The sequence below is a fragment of the Hyla sarda genome, chromosome 2 (genome assembly GCF_029499605.1).
Source record: "Hyla sarda isolate aHylSar1 chromosome 2, aHylSar1.hap1, whole genome shotgun sequence".
Taxonomy (NCBI): Eukaryota; Metazoa; Chordata; class Amphibia; order Anura; family Hylidae; genus Hyla; species Hyla sarda.
The window spans coordinates 362,308,631-362,326,723 of NC_079190.1; the positions used below are offsets into that span (position 1 = coordinate 362,308,631).

Sequence of the window (18,093 nt, forward strand, 5' to 3'; positions counted from 1 at the left end):
ATATATATATATATATATATATATATATATATTAATTATGAGGATAAGAAGGAGCAAAAGTTATTGCTGAAACTTATACATGTGACATGTTCGTACTGTGCAGACAATGCTGCCTTTATTAATGACATAGTGAGGGACATAACTTTCATTATATTATGCTGCAACATTGTGTGTGACAAAGAGCTCATCCTTTAAATGTAAAGAAATGTTGTTTTCTGTGTAGGCTGGAATTGTTTTGTCATGGACACCAACAAGAAAGATGTATTCCTGCCTTGGCTGCTGGCTGATTCACCCCTTGGTTTCTGTCTGGGGACCCCATGGTTTAGGGAGTTTGTACTGTTTTCTCATCCCCTCTGTCACTGGGGTGTGGAATGAGAGAAATGATTTAAGGTGCACACATGTGAGGGTTCCTGAACTTTAGCACATGTGATTGAGAGGTGCAAGTGCAATGTTGTGTAAGGGTTAAATTTGTCTATACTGCTACAAATAGTGGAATATTGTTACTGTGTATTAGTATTGGGTCACATGACTTTCCTTCAGACAGACTTTTTGATTAGAAGGCTCTAGAATGTTCTGAGAGAGGAGTCTTCAAGTCCAACCCTCTCTCCCTAAAGGGTACAAATAGGAAGTGTCCTGATCTAGACTAGGAAAGAACAAGGAGATCTAGGTCTAGTCTACTGTGTGTCTCTTGCTCTGCCAAAGAAATTAATCCTGGTCAAGTCAGCTCTGTGGACTAGGGCACTGGGTGACATTTAGGTGGTTTATCACTCAAGAACTGGGTCAACCTGAGGGGCTTTCTTGGGCACCTGGCTGCAATGAAAACCTATTGAGCAGCACGGTGGCTCAGTGGTTAGCACTGTTGCCTTGCAGTTTGTATGTTGCCTTGCAGTTTGTGTCGGTTTCCTCCGGGTACTCCCATTTCCTCCTACACTTCAAAAACATATGGATAGATTGTGAGCCCCTATGGGGACAGGGACCAATTTGAGTGTATAGTGCTGCAAAATCTGTGTGCGCTATTCAAATAAAGAGTTATTATTGTAAAATTGCAATTGCAATGTGGGGACACAGATGAAGTGACAGAGGGAGCCCATTCCCCTAACTCAGTAGATGCCATGTTATCTCTGATACCATCTTTTGCAGCTGATATCTGCTGCAGAAGATCTTGCCATAGCTCCTGGGCCCACACCATACCTGCACCATATACTTACATTGCTAGGAAAAAAACGATATACCACCATTGCTGTTAATGCATGTCAGATGATGCCAATGGGTTATCCATATCCTTTATTTGGACATACATCCTTTCTAAAAGACCTGGATCTGGGGGGGGGGGGGGGTAATGATGAGCAGGGGGAGAATGATGAGCAGGGGGGAGAATGATGAGCAGGGGGGGTAATGATGAGCAGTGGGGGTAATAATGAGCAGGGGGGGGGGTGATAATGAGCAGGGGCATAATAATGAGCAGGGGGGGTAATAATGAGCAGGGGTGGTAATGATGAGCAGGGGGGTAATAATGAGCAGGGGGGTAATGATGAGCAGGGGGGAGAATGATGAGCAGGGGGGTAATGATGAGCAGGGGGGGAGAATGATGAGCAGGGGGGAGAATGATGAGCAGACGGGGAATGATGAGCAGGGGAAAACACGGGAAAGGAGACGGGGGGGGGGGGTTAAATATGACACAGAGGCAGATAAAAGGGGGAGGAAAACTGAGGGTCAAGGGGAATCAAAGTTGGGGGGATGATGAGGCATATAGTTCAGAGCTATAGTCATTTATTTTACATTTATTTTTTTCCCCTTAAATTTTCCTGTGAAAATGAGGGTACGTGTTATACGCAGATAAATAGTTATTCCCCCCCCCCCCCCCCCCCTCACATTCAGGAGGACATCCCTGTGTCCTGAAAGATCTTTTCGGGACACAAGGATGTCCAGGTTACCTTTCTGTGGCCCCGCAATAACTTTAAAAATGCAGGGAGGTAGCGCACGCAGGGACATCACTGACGTCCCGTGCGTGCGCCCATACGAGCGGAGCAACGAGGATGCACGCATGATAAGTTACCTACATGTCATCTTCAGTGCTCCGATCATCGCTCCTCCGGTCCCGGGACCTGTTGCTATGGCCCCTAGGCCATTGCAGTAGATCATGACCCCGGACCAGAGGAGCGTTGGTTGGAGCACTGAAGTGGGGCAGTAAACAGACATACAGTTCTCCAGCCATACACTGTATATGACTGGAGGCTGCATGTCTGTGGGGGGACACTGCCAACATAATGTGGGGGGACTACAACCTAATGCGGGGGAACTGCAACCTACTGTGGGGGAACTACAACCTAATGTGGGGGAACTGGGGGTGGGGTTGGTGGAGAAAAGTGTAGTGGAGAAGGACCAGGAGGGCATGGGGGGCTGAAGTGAGGTTGTTTGGGGGGGTGGGGTGGGGGGTGAGGTAAGGTAAGTGTGGGTTTGGTAAAGGGGGCAGAGGATTGTGAAGGGGACTGAGGGGGGGGGTAGGGGTGCAGAGAAGTGGAATAGTGGAGAAGGTCCAGGAGTGTTGAAGGGGGGACTTAAAGGGGTACTCCACCCCAAGACATCTTATCCCCTATCCTTTGGATAGGGGATAAGATGTCTAGGGGTGGAGTACCCCTTTAAGGAGCAGGGGAGGACTAAGGCTAAGTTTCCAGGGAAGGCAAAAGCACAAGAAGAAAATGCCAAAAAATTACCATCACACAGGAAAAAGCAGTAGCAGTTTTTCTGTGTTTTTGCAGGTAAAAAAAGGGGGAAACCTAGCCTTAGGGCTCTCTGGGAGCAGGAGTCTGGAGGAGGACTTAGGGGTCTGGGAGGGCAGAGAGGTCTGGGGGAATTAGGGCTCATCCACACTACGAACTTCCGCCAGCAGAATTTTGCTTGTTTTCAATGGGAAGCTGCTGCTCTTTGCACACTACGGAAGGCACAGTGTGTAGTAGTATTATTTTTAGAGGGCATGATGTTTGGCAGTATGATAAACAGGGTACACAGGGTTTGGCAGTATTATATTTTGGAAGCACAGTCTCTTGAAGGGTTATAATGATTGTTGTCTTTATACAGAGGATGAGGATCGGCGGGCAAAGTGAGGAACCAATGATGTCCAGGTGTCAAACTTTACAGAGGAAGATGGAGCTGGAAGAAGACATGGCGTCCGGAGCAGATGAAGAAGACATGGCGTCTGGACCAGATGAAGAAGAAAAGGAAAGAGAACAGAGAAGACGTCTCCTGTGAGTCATTTGATGTTTGTGTATTCTCCTGACTGTCCCATTAGATCTCTCGTCTGTACCCCAATTTGAGGCTCCAGCTGTTACAAAACTACAACTCCTATAACACCTAAAGCTCTCTAGACATAATGGGTGTTGTAGCTTTGCAACAGCTGGAAAGAGTGACTTGAACTGAAGTGATTTTAGACCATGCAGCCATTTTATTTTAACGGGGGCCTGACTCCTGTGACACCCACCAAAAAAAAAAAGGGGACATAGTTTAATATACCCAGGCCTATTTTTGGTCTCAGTCTGTTCCTTACTTGACAGGCCCGCAACAGGCCTCAGTGGAAGGGAAGGGGGACTATCGGGGGAGGGGGGGCCCGCCCGGGGGGCCCGCCCTGGGGGAGGGGGGGGGCCCCATCATAATGAAGTGCTCCGTCTTCCAGGCAGTCTTAATCTGGCCCTGCCTGCAGGGCAGCTTGAATATCTTTGGAACTTGTTTGGGGCTGCTTATCTACCATCCGGACTATCCTGCATTGACACCTATCAACAATTTTTCTCTTTCGTCCACACCCAGGGAGATTAGCTACAATGCCATTGGTTGCAAATTTCTTGATAATGTTGCGCACTGTGGACAAAGGCAAATCTAAATCTCTGGAGATGGACTTGTAACCTTGAGATTGTTGATATTTTTCCACAATTTTGGTTCTCAAGTCCTCAGACAGTTCTCTTCTCTTTCTGTTGTCCATGCTTAGTGTGGCACACACAGACACACAATGCAAAGACTAAGTGAACTTCTCTCCTTTTTATCTGCTTTCATGTGTTATTTTTATATTGTCCCCACCTGTTACTTGCCCCAGGTGAGTTTAAAGGAGCATCACATGCTTAAAAAAATCTTATTTTTCCACAATTTTGAAAGGATGCCAATAATTTTGTCCAGCCCATTTTTGGAGTTTGGTGTGACATTCTGTCCAATTTGCTTTTTTTCCCTCCCTTTTTTGGTTTAGATCCAATACACACAAAGGGAGTAAACCTGTGTATAGCAAAACATGTGTTACTGCAATCCTTTTCTGTGAGAAATACTTCCTTTTCTTGAAAAATGTCAGGGGTGCTTACATTTATGGCCATGACTATATCTAGACAAAAGAGTTGAATACTGGCAATATAGAATGGCAAGCCATGGCTGATGGTTGTGCTGGCTTATTTGGAAAGGGAGTGAATTATAAGTTTGTCAACATAAGAGAAATACAGGTCAAACAATGCAATGTGAACTATGGTAAGTATTGCTGGTATGGCTATATGTTCTACACTGTAAACATTACCTGTGTGATAGATTGTTATATATTATTAAGCTTATAATATAGTGGCTACACTGCTAGACAGACTGTGCTTTCATCCACTGCATAAAATCATGCTTAAGTAATGGTTACTTAATTTACAGTTTACAGCTATTTAAACTATCACTTAGGGCATCATTTATTAGCAAGTAAAGGTCAGGCACCTCCTAAGTAAATAAGCCATTCCTGTGAAGTTCCTTAAACGACGTGGGTTTAGTTTTGCTGTATATAAATAGTATTTGTTATTTCATATTTAAATTAGAATTGATAGCATTTATACAATATGTGAAAATATATAAGTTATTAGAAGTAGTAAGTAGTTATTTTTATATTTTTTTACAATATTTTCCATGTTAAAGTACGGTAATTAATAAGATAGGTGGGGTCCAATTACTGTGACCTTCACTGATGGAAAGGACAATGGACCTCATTGCCCCATTCCTCCCCAGCCAAAAGACTGGGTAAGGTGAAGTCTGAATGAAACGTTAGCCCTGCTCCTCCAATAAAAGTCTACAGCACTGGTGAGCGCATGCTCACAGAAATACTCCTGTCAGCAGCCAGGGAACCGCGGGCAATGGCGGACATCAGCTTTCGTGTTGATGTCCGCCATTAACCCCTCAGCTACGAAGGTGGCTGGAGGTCTCCTTACCTGCCTCCTGCTGCCATCATCGTGTCTTCTTCTCTGGTCTGCCATCGAGCAAACCAAAGAAGTAGATCACAGATAGCACTGATCAGTGAATCTATAGGTTGCATGCAATATATAGTCCCCTATGGGGATTAAGAAAGTGTAAAAAAAAAAAAAAGTGTTCATAAAAGTGAATAAGCCCCTCCCCCAATAAAATAAAATTTCCCTATTTTCGCATTAAAAAAAGGGGAATAAAATTAACATACGTAGTATCGCCACGTGCAGAAATGTCCATTCTATTGAAATATTATGTTATTTATCACATATGGTGAAACGCATAACCATAAAAAATACCTAAGTCCAAAAATAGAGATTTTTAATCACATTATATATATATATATATATATATATATATATATATATATATATATATATATATATATATATAAAACTGAATGTAATGTGATTGAAAAAAAAACCATCAAAATAAGTATGGTACCAATAAAAACTACAGATCATGGTGCAAAAAAAAAAAAGAGCTCTCATTTATCCCCGTATACAGAAGAGGACAATTTTAAATATACGGATTTTGCTGAATAGAGTTTGACTTCTTATTAAAGTAGTACAATATAAAAACTATGAAAAGTGGGAATCGTTTTAACCACATTGACCCACAGAATATAAATAATGTATCATTATTACCAATGTTACAAAAGCGAAAACACTAAAGTGGAAATTTCCTGTGTCCCCGAGTCCTTAAAGGGATATTCCAGGATTTTTTTTTTATTTGACTATGCTACAGGGGCCGTAAAGTTAGTGTAGTTCATAATATAGTGTCTTTACTTGTGTGTGATGGTTTTCTCATAATTCTTCTGTGATTTTCACCCCACTATTTATTTTTAACAGCATACAAAATGACTGTTGTCTCGGATTTTTCCCAGCTTGCAATGTGGTCGATACCTGACTCACTAGTCAGCTGATGACAGGGAACCTGTCTGCTTCAATGGGTGGAGAGAGCAATCTGTAAGTAATGCAACAGCTGGAGGCACCCTGATTGAAAACCACAGGTCTGCAGCTCATTTATGTTTCAATGGGTGGGGTGGCTGATGTGTGGGAAGGAGGAAAATGGAATCATGGGATTTGTAGGCAAACAAGAAAACTGAAAACAGGAAATACAAGTTCACAGAAAGCTAGCCACAGTGTTATGGTAATCTCATCTCATAGCCATTTATCCCAAGACAAGCGCAGATCCTTCCTAAGCATACCCATTACTGCCTGCCAGGTACGTACTAAAATCACCTTATGCTGGATAAACCCTTTAAAAGTCCTTAAATCAACTGGTGACAGAAAGTTAAACACATTTGTAAATTATTTATATTTAAGAATCTTAATCCATCCAGTACTTATCAGCTGCTGTATGCTCCAGGGGATGTTGTATTATTCTTTTCAGTCTGACCACCGTGCTCTCTGCTGTCACCTCTGTCCATGTCAGGAACTGTCCAAAGCAGGAGAGGTTTACTATGGGGATTTTCTTGCACTCTGGACAGATCCTGGCACAGACAGAGGTGTCAGCAGAGAGCACTGTGTCAGACTGAAAAGAACTACACAACTTTCTCTGTAATATACAGCAGCTGATAAGTACTGGAAGATTTTGAAATAGAAGTCATTTACAAATTTGTTTAACTTTCTGGTTTTGAAAAAAACGTTTTCCATCGGATTGGCCCTTTTGAGGGGTAAAAAAGAAGAACTTAAACTATAGAAAGGTAACCTGCCATTTTTACAGCAATAATAAAGCCATAAAAAGGAATCCATACTAAATGGTGTTGTTTTCTCTCTTCATTCCATCTCAGAAACAATTTCTGTCAGTTTTGCAATGTAATAAAATAAACATTGCCATTAAAAACTACATATTTTTCTGCAAAGCTTCAATTGCATCTGTCAATGAAAAACTAAGGTTATGGCTACTTGGAAGCAAGGAGGAAAAATAACCATAATGTTGTCATCAAATAAAGCAGAAATAAAATGACAGATTGTTTGTTCTGTTTAATTTTTAAATGACTGTGCAACATTTATAGAACCAACACCTATCCGATCCCATTAACACCCTGGATTAACCGAAGTTTACTCCTCATATCATTTTAGTGCACAATCATGTCCCTAAAAGCAATGCTGTTTAACCAGTAATAGTCGCTATTTGTCATGTTTAATTCATATTCACACCTCGACAAAAGTAAAGTGTGAAGTTTACTGTTAGGAAGGTTGCTGCTTTATTAACAACAGAAGTGCTTTTACAGAAATTACTACTTCTCAGAATTTATATACTTTTTTTTACTCTTGTTCAAAGATACACTGTGCGCTTGGATGTTCTATGTATAACTGTTCTATGGAAAAATATTTAAAAGGTGCACACCATGACATTTCCAATCACACTTTAAAGTGTACCTGTCATTAACAAAAACGTTTCATATAATGTACAGTAGATAATACCGGTATATGTATATTTGTAATATACATTGATTAAAAAATATGTATATTTTTGGGTGAAAAAATACTGTGCCTGCAGCTATTGTCTGTATGTCTCTATGAGGAGTCCAAATACAGGAAGTGAGGGCAGGAGAAGCAGGGCTCTGTGCAGGCTCCTGGCTTATCAATCATCCTGCTGTGTGAGCCGGGGGCGTGTCATAGAGCTTCACTGCACAGAGCCCTGCTTGTCCTCAGTGTACAGAGCCCTGCTTGTCCACCTTCACTTCCTGTATTTGGACTCCTCACAGAGACACACAGGCAATAGCTGTAGGGACAAAAATATACAACTTTTTTAATCAATGTATATTACAAATATACATATAATGGTATGTCCTAGAGACAAAACTTTAGACATATCTCTACAACATGTCAAAAGTCTTTTTTAAAGGGACAGTGCTGATTTAAGCATTTCACACTAACATTACGTTAGAGTACCTGCCACTAACTTAATTTTCCTTAAATCACCCCTATATGCTTCCTTACCTCAATCTACTACCCCTCCTGCTATAAAAAAAATCATAGCTTTAAAACCCTTTTTTACATACCTTCTGGTATACTGAGTGGCTGCGCGCTCTGAGCAGAGGGAGGGGGCATTCCCCGACAGGCACGACATCATCTGAGGTCTACCGGGGGTCATTTCCACCCTTCCTCATCTATACCTGCTCCCGAGACAGAGCGCAGCATAGATGTGAAAGGGCAGAAGTGACCCATTTTGCGGGGCAGGCTGCTGATGAATCTTCTTTCTGTTTAGCACTGCACTGTGCTATACAGAGAGGAGGAAGATCACAGCAGAGATCTGCTGTGCCGTGCCGCCGCTGCTGGCTCATTACCATGGGGGGCGGGGACATGCAAATTGGGCCCATGCACGTAGCTCACTCTCGCCTGTTTCATATACAGGCAGAGCACAAGCTGTGCTGAGACTTAGTCCAGACTGCATTTCGGACTTTTGCCTGCACTACTGGCCTGCACGCGGGCAACTAGAGTCCAAAGTCTGTGCACAAGAGGGGTGGAAAATGCGGTCTGGAAAAATTACGGCAACATCTTGTGGCTGTTTGTTAAACACAAAATAAACTTAGAAATCGTCAGATTCTGTGAAGCAAGTACATTAGGAATATTCTTTTTTCACATAAAGAGTGCAATATTAAAATTTAGCTTTTATGAAAGTGCACATTTAAAGGGGTACTCCGGTGCTTAGACATCTTATCTTAGGGGATAAGATGCCTGATCGCGGGAGTCCCGCCACTGGGGACCCCCGGAATCATGCACGCGGCATCCCGTTTGTAATCAGTCCCCGGAGCGTGTTCGCTCTGGGACTGATTACCGGCTACTACAGGGCGGGCGGCGTGTGATGTCACGGCCCCGCCCCCGTGAGATGTCACGCTCCGCCCCTCAATGCAAGCCTACGGGAGGCTTGCATTGAGGGGCGGAGCGTGACATCACACGGGGGCGGAGGCATGACGTCACACGCCGCCCGCCCTGTAGTCGCTGGTAATCAGTCCCGGAGTGAACACGCTCCAGGGACTGATTACAAATGGGGTGCCATGTGCATGATCCCGGGGGTCCCCAGCGGCGGGACTCCCGCGATCAGGCATCTTATCCCCTATCCTTTGAATAGGGAATAAGATGTCTAAGCACCGGAGTACCCCTTTAAGCATTACACTTTATTACTACTACATTTAGAAGGATATCAAAGCAGATCAGTGATTATAGTAACCTTTATTAGATGTCTGCAGGTACAACTTCAATCATGAACTGTTATATTATATGTACAGTGACCCCCCAACCTACGATGGCCCCGACATACGATCATTTCAACATACGATGTCCTCTCAAAGGTCATTGCATGTTGAAGGCAGCATCAATATACGATGCTTTTGTATGTTGGGGCCAACGCATAAACGGCTATCCGGCAGCGCAGACTGCTTCAGCTGCCACCGGATAGCCGTTTACGGTGCCCCGTGTGGTCTGCTGACGATCACTTACCTGTCCTCGGGGCTCCGGTGCATCCTCTTCGGGATCCCCTGCATCGTCGGCGCACTCCATCGTTGTCATCACGTCGTTGCGCATGCCGTCCCGTCATCCAATAGGAGCGGCGTGCGTAGCGACGGAGAGCGAGGATGCCGGGGAAGCAGAAGCCTTGCCGGAGCGTCGGGGACACCCCGGGGACGTGGCGACAGTGATAGAAGGCAACATCCAGGGCAGCGGTGATGGTCCGGATCGTCGGGGACACGTGAGTATAACCTCCAATACCAGTGGTCTTCAACCTGCGGACCTCCAGATGTTGCAAAACTACAACTCCCAGCATGCTCGGACAACCGTTGGCTGTCCGGGCATGCTGGGTGTTGTAGTTTTGCAACATCTGGAGGTCCGCAGGTTGTAGACCACTGTCCTATACTTGTGCACAGATCCCTCAACATACGACGGTTTCAACAAACGATGGTCCATTTGGAACGGATTACCATCGTATGTTGAGGGACCACTGTATTTGAATCAAAAAGAAGGTGGAGATAGATCATAACTAAGTGCCATTACCAGTGGCTAATATAAAGATGTATGCGTGAGATAAAAATGCATTGGGGGCGCAACACCTACAGTATCACATAAAAATTAAAGATGCAAGGTCTGCCTGTTTCTCGGCTGATGATACTGCTAGCAGTATATGCTTCCCTATATCCTTCCTGTCAATACAAGCCTGGGTAGTTCAATAGAAGATATGGTGACTGGGGTAGTGGTCCCAGTGATCACCCAAGAAAAACTGGACACTTCTCAGCACCAATCAATATATGGAAGCAGATATTTTCAAAGTATAAGCAATACTGTATTAGGGGTTCATGAGCAATGCGTTTCGAATGGTGATAGTCCACTCTTATCGAAAACAATGTTTTTGTTATGAGCATTCATGCCTATTTTCACACATCCTATGCCTTTAGTCTTGGCAGCAGTTTTGCACTGGTTGCTGAATTTTAAGTGTTACTGTCATTTAAATAAATGCTTGACATGTCACATAGACATACCACAAATTTAGATCAGTCAGGGTCTCAATGCTGAGAAGGTTTATCTGAATAACAGTAACTCTTTAACTGTTTACTGTTTGCCAAGATCCCAAAGTCTCTTTCAGTGGTTATCCAATGTTTTACTGTTAAATATATAAATATTAAATGGGTATTCCAGGAAAAAAAAACTTTTTTATATATATATATATCAACTGGCTCCAGAAAGTTAAACAGATTTGTAAATTACTTCTATTAAAAAACCTTAATCCTTTCAGTACTTATGAGCTTCTGAAGTTAAGGTTGTTCTTTTCTGTCTAAGTGCTCTCTGAGGACATCCGTCTCGGGAAACGCCCAGTTTAGAAGAGGTTTGCTATGGGGATTTGCTTCTAAACTGGGCATTTCCCGAGACAGGTGTCATCAGAGAGGACTTAGACAGAAAAGAACAACCTTAACTTCAGAAGCTCATAAGTACTGAAAGGATTAAGATTTTTTAATAGAAGTAATTTACAAATCTGTTTAACTTTCTGGAGCCAGTTTATATATATAAAAACGTTTTTTCCTGGAATACCCCTTTAAGTGTATTTTTTTCTGTTCCAATACATGCCTTTCCATTTACATGCCATTTCTCTAAGCCTCCAGCTTCCACAGATCCCTATGTAAATTTTTTATACAAAATCCTCTATCTCTCGTGTAAAACAGATTTTGATTTTGCATGTAAAAATCTACTAAAAACAGCCATGGATTTACTTTTCATTAGCCTCTAGCCACACAATATACAATATTTCATAAAAGTAAGTACCCCCCTCTTATCTTTTCATGTGACACTACAATGTAATGTAATGGGAGTTAAAGAAACAACATTAGTATTATCACCAATAATATAGAATCAGCATCTTTGGCCGAAGCACTAGTGACCATTATGAAAATGTATGCTATAGGTTGTTACGGAGGTCATGGTATTGTACGCTATTTTTAATACACAAAGGTGGAGATTTATCAAAATCTGTGTTGAGGAAGTGTGGTGCAGGTGCTCTTACCAATCAGATCGCTTCTTTCATTTTTAAATGGCCTCTGAAAAGTGAAAGAAGCAATCTGATTGGTTTCTATGAGCCTATGACTCTTCCTCTACACAGGTTTTAATAAATCTCCCCATTATATATAGGCAATAAGCATTAATCTGTGAGTTCCCCCTTACAATTCGGGAGCACTATACAATTTTGGAGCCTGTGGCCAATGGAGGATCCTGGTGTTGACTGGGGGCCAAGTCTTACTCTGTGAGGCACCAACAAGGGGCAGGTTGCAAAGGAAAACCCTAATATAGCCATTTTCACTAGTATTAGTTATTTTTATAGGCACAATACATGCTGATAAAGAACATGTTGGGAGATCCCTATTAAATGAGATATAATGTGGGAAATCAGGGTACGTTTAATTAAATTACCAGCTTGCTGTATCGCAATTCATTTTGACGCCACCGAGGAACATTTATTGAACTCTTTCACTTACTTCATTTTAATTAGGAAAAATAAACTGATTGCATCTGTAGGAATAAATATTCTTCATTATTAGATCGCTCTCAGTCATCTTCTCATACAAGCTGTGTTATTTTAATAGAGTGTGAAATTTAAACATTGGAAACCCTATAATGAGGCTTACTTCTGCCCCAGGCTGTAAGATTTGGTGGGGGCAACATTTGACAATAAATCTCAGGGGAACTATTAAGCAAAATAATATTTTCTCAAGACCAGTGACTGAACTAAAAGTTAACAAACTGTCAATAGAAAGAATGTCAACCCGGTGAAACCAGATGAACCCTGTATAACCAATGTGCATTACAGGGGTTACCCCAGGATTACATGTTATTCACTATCAACATGGATAACTAGCTGAATAATGAGAGTCAATCACTAGAAACCCACAGGGATACCAAGAACCGAGGATGACTTTCTTCAAAAAGCTTAGATCAGTAACATTCATTCATAGGCCAAGGCCATCACCTGGTTATCCCCTATAATTTGGATACATTTGGATCTTGGGATAACTACTTTATTGCTCCTAGTAAAAAGGGAATCTGTCATCAGTATTAACTGCACTAACCTGTTGGTACAGGCTTGTAGTGCGGGTGACACTGATGACACTTGTTACTTACTTTATAGCTTCATTCCACCGCAACCCCCATTGTCCATTATATGCAAATTACCTGCTTGGTGCATAGGGGGTGTTTCCAAGCTCCCCATGCACGATGAGGTCTGGCTGGCATCTTTCCATTCATTCCTCCATCCCTTTGCAAAACCTCCTCTGTTGCAGAATGGAACTCCACCCTGCAGCATATAATGCCTCTGGCCTGCTGAATTCTGCAGAGTGGAGCTCCATTCTGCTGCATAGTAATCTCAGCACAGGGGAGGATGTCACTGTGCATGGAGAACTTGGGAGCATACCCCATGCACCAAGCAGATCATTTGTGGCGGAACGGAGGCACAGAGCGGGGGATCGGTAAGTATCATTGACATCAGTCTCACCCGCACTACAAACCTGTACCAACAGGTTAGTGTGGGCAACACTGTTGACAGATCCCCTTTAAAGGGAATCTGCTACCAAACACATGACTTCAATGAGGAGTATCTATGAGATATTAATTGCAATGTGCTTTAGTGGGTGTTTTTGTCAAATATCATGGTTAAGTTCATTCACACAATGGGATGTATTAAGTCTCTAGTGTTATTCAATATGCCTTACATTTTCTAAATTCATTCTATGATCCATTGGATACCAGTTTTATGGAGGTAGTCTCCTCTAGAAACAAAGGTTTATATTACGAATCTACAAGCATATAGCTCCATACAAAATGAAAACAATGGAGTCCATATACCAGAAAATGGAAGCCATACAGACCTCTATGAGGTGGCCATACAGCCTCTTTTAACATATTCAGTTTCCAGACACACAACTCTGCTTCTTTACATAACAGTTCACTGTATAGCTCCTATTGTTTCATGATATAATTCAGTTCTCACTGTTAAGCCTCATCAGCCTTGTTCTTCCAGTGTACAGTAGAATCTCACAATAGCGGACACTCACAAGGAATTAAAAAGTGTCTGCTATTGAGAGATGTCCACTGTGTTACATTGTTTCCCATTGATCTCCCTGTGCCATTTCATTCCCCCATTATTACCCTCTGTGTAAATTCATCAACCCCTCTGGGGTGTAAAGGGGGAATGAAATAGCACAGGGTGGGATCAAGAGGCAATGATGTGACACAGGGGGTAAAAAAGGGGGGGGGATGATTTGACACAGGGGGAATAAAGTGGCACAGGGGGATCAGGGAAGAAGGGGGTGAATGATGTGGCCGGCGGATGTATAGAAGCATGAAACCACTGAGGTCTTCTACTGGGGTATTGGCTGTACCCCTATGATGGTGACCCTGTGTACAAGGTAGGGCCAACACATAAGTCTGATTGTCCCCTATTGTTTCCTATTGGGAGTGTTTTGTCCACTTTTGTCCCCTATTGGGTGTGTCCACGTCCACTATTAGGAATGTCCCCTATTCAGAGGGTGCAAATACATTAAGTCTTATGGGACTCTGCCGGGGAATTAAAAACTGTCCACTATTGGGTGGTGTCTCCTATTGGGAGGTGTCCACTAAGGGAGATTTCACTGTATAAGGAAATTACACCAAAACCTTTAGGGATGCAACAGAAGTGAAATGCGTAGGGAGTGCTCATGTTTACAAGCTGTGCCATGACCTATGAATTAGAAACAAACATGGAGCACTGTCCGCAGAAAAAGATCGCCTGGTCCATCTAGTCTGCCCTGACATTATTGCTCACTTAAATATAGAACAAAGCTCACTAAACAGATACCCAATGTGTCAATAAAGGGATTAAAATATAACTTGCCTTCTTCGTGGTATTACTTTCATGGGTATTGGAAGCAATATACAGTGGTCCCTCAAGTTACAATATTAATTGGTTCCAGGACGAACATTGTATGTTGAAACCATTGTATGTTGAGACCATAAATCTATAGAAACCTGGTAATTGGTTCTAAAGGCCCCAAAATGTCATCCAAAAATAGGAAAAAGTGAGAATTGAAGAAAAATAAGTAGATAACTAATAAAGATATAGCAAGTCCTTACATATAAAAGTAAGAAAGATCTGCTGGAAGCTGTAAATCACTGTCTATGTCAGTGTTTCCCAAGCAGGGAGCCTCCAGCTGTTGCAAAACTACAACTCCCAGCATGCCTGGACTGCCAAAGGCTGTCCGGGCATGCTGAGAGTTGTAGTTTTGCAACAGCTGGGGGCACCCTGCTTGGGAAGCACTGGTCTATGTAGAGTACAGGAGCTTCTTCGGGGTCCTGTACAGAACACGCAATGTCCTAAAAAAAGTAACATGGGGCCACCCTCACCTGGTGTCCAAAGGAGTAGCTAACCCTGGCCCAAAGAGTAGTACAGAACATGTAATACCTCCCTGTACTGTAGGGGGCGCTACCAGACACCAGTCAGTGCATACGCTTCAGTAATATAGTTTTACCAGTTTTACCAGTGAATGCCCATTCTGATTGGTCAGTTCATTGACACGATTCACAGATCTGCACTGTCCATAGCATTGTATGTTGAGTCTGGTTTCAACTTACGATGGTCCAGAAAAGACCATTGTATGTTGAAACTATTGTATGTTGAGGCCATTGTAAGTTGAGGGATCACTGTACTTTCTTGCAGCTCTGAATCCACAGGAAGAGAAATCTAGTATATTTTACCCATGACTGACACAGTGGGAACCTTCATTTATTGCATGTATTTGCACTCTATCAGTTATAATAGGAAATTACAGAAACCCCCCTTGTATATATACTAGACATTGCAATAGAATTAGTTATAACCTACAGGATACATTTTTACCGGTTACATATAGATAAGATAATAGAGGCTATTATAGTGTTAAAGCTGCCCATATGGTCTTGTTCTTTAAACAAACGCATTGATCTGGCTGAGCCTGTGTGTGATCTAGTGTTTCCCTCTAGTGTTCACTTTACTGTTCATACAGCTCCTTCCATTATATGTCACCTGAACAAATACAGAAAAGAGTCATTCTGCTTTAGTAATTCCAGCCACAGCCACAATACCATATTTCATTTACACAGTCTTTCTACAGATATTTGCACTGTGAATGTCCATTTTACCTATAGAATATAGTGTGGAAATATAACATAATTTCTTTCTTTCTACTTCAGCATTTGATGTGCAGACTAATCTCATCTGGGAAACAGAACATAATAGCCCAGAAACCCAAAATAGTAGCCCTAAAACTGTCTAATTCTTATAATTGTTATATCTACATGCACGTGTGTGTATATATATATATATATATATATATATATATATATATATTGTTTTCATCTCGTATTTAGTGCAAAGTTTGGAGCAAATTATACTAAAATGATAAAATGAAAGTGGTTTAACTATGTCTCTTTTCAATTGTTTAAAATATCTTAAACATTGTAATGCACCAAATTCACTGAGCAGTATGCAGCAAAAAAGTAAATCAGGCAAAAAGTAAGCATCACACGATTAGCGCCTCCAAGGCATGGATATGTTTGCAGAAACTCAAATATTGGCTGCCGATATATATGCTCGGATCCATGTAGTCACCTAGGGGGGAGATTTATCAAAATATGGCCAGAGGAACCAATAACAACCATAACAATAACAATCTGCCCATAACAACCAATCAGATCACAATTTTTCAGAAGCCTTTTCAATAATGAAAGAAGTGATCTGATTGGTTGCTATGGGCAACTCAGCAACTTTTCCTCTGGACAGATTTTGATAAATCCTCCCCCCCCCTAGTGATGGTGCTCAGGTCATTTTCCAGGTGTATGCGACTTTTGGCTTTGACTAAAAATTGTGACCCAGTCATGGCACAAATTAGATCTGTGCCTGGCCCAGTAAATGTGTACTGATCAGCAGGTACACATTGTATGCTTCATTGCTAAGTAAGTGTGGATTTATGTTTAGCAAATGCCTAAAGAATTTGGATTCAGACAAATCCACATTTTTGTTAAAAATCAATTTGCTTATCTGTATAGTATAAAAATGGGTTCACGAGGGATCGATGCATTAACCCCTTAAGGATGCAGGGTTTTTCCATTTTCATTTTTTCCTCCTCACCTTCTAAAAATCATAACGCTTTCAATTTTGCACCTAAAATTCCATATTATGGCTTATTTTTTGCACCACCAATTCTACTTTGCAGTGACATTAGTCATTTTACCAAAATATCCACGACGAATATCTACGCAGTGCATTTTTTCGGTAAAAATGACATCTTATCTTTATTCTGTAGGTCTATACGCTTAAAATGATACCCTACTCATGTAGGTTTGATTTTGTATTACGTCTAAAAAAAAAATCATAACTACATGCAGGAAAATGTTTACATTTAAAATTGTCATCTTCTGACCTCTATAACTTTTTTTATTTTGCCGCGTACGGGCCGGTATAAGGGTTAATTTTTTGAATGTGATCTGAAGTTTTTATCAGTACCATTTTTGTATTGATCGTACTTTTTGATCGTTTTTTATTCATTTTTTTCATGATATAAAAATTTACCAAAAATATGCTATTTTGGACTTTGGAATTTTTTGCGCGTATGCCATTGACTGCGCAGTTTAATTAATGATACATTTTTACAGTTCAGACATTTCCGCACGCGGCGATACCACATATGTTTATTTTTATTTACACAGTTTTTTTTTTTTATGGGAAAAGGTGAGTGATTCTTACTTTTATTAACTTTTTTTTTTTGCAGTGTTATAGCTCCCCCAGCGGCTATTTCACTGCACATACCGATCTCATACACAGATCATTGCAGTGGCAAAGATTAGTGTAATCGGCGGTCAATTGCCTTGATCTCAGGCTTGGAGCAATCAATCGCCGATACGATGCGACGGAGGCAGGTGAGGGGAACTCTGCTTGTGTTCTAGCTGCGATGGTCCCGATCAGCCCGACTGAGCTGCCGGGAAGCTTTACCTTTCATTTTAAACATGGTGATCAACTTTGAATGCCCGCGTCTAAAGGGTTAATCAGTGCCGCACGCTATTAGCCCAGGGTCCCGGCTATCAATAGCCGCCGGGACCAACCCGGTATGATGCAGGGTCACGGCGTGACCCCGCATTTTATACCTGGAACGGGTGCAGGGTGCACAGGTACACCCTGCGTCCTTAAAGGGGTACTCCGGTGAAAAACTTTTTTTTTAAATCAACTGGTGCCAGAAAGTTAAACAAATTTGTAAATGACTTCTATTAAAAAAATCTTAATCCTTCCTGTACTTATTAGCTGCTGAATACTACAGCGGAAATTCTTTTCTTCTTGAAACACAGAGCCGTCTGCTGA

General features: G+C 41.8%; 1 protein-coding gene across 3 annotated transcripts in view; it reads right to left on the reverse strand.

The window, feature by feature from the left end:
* SYT6 (synaptotagmin 6) overlaps positions 1-18,093 on the reverse strand; it is a 461,499-nt gene that overhangs the window by 423,214 nt on the left and 20,192 nt on the right. The gene's annotated exons all lie outside the window — the stretch shown is intronic.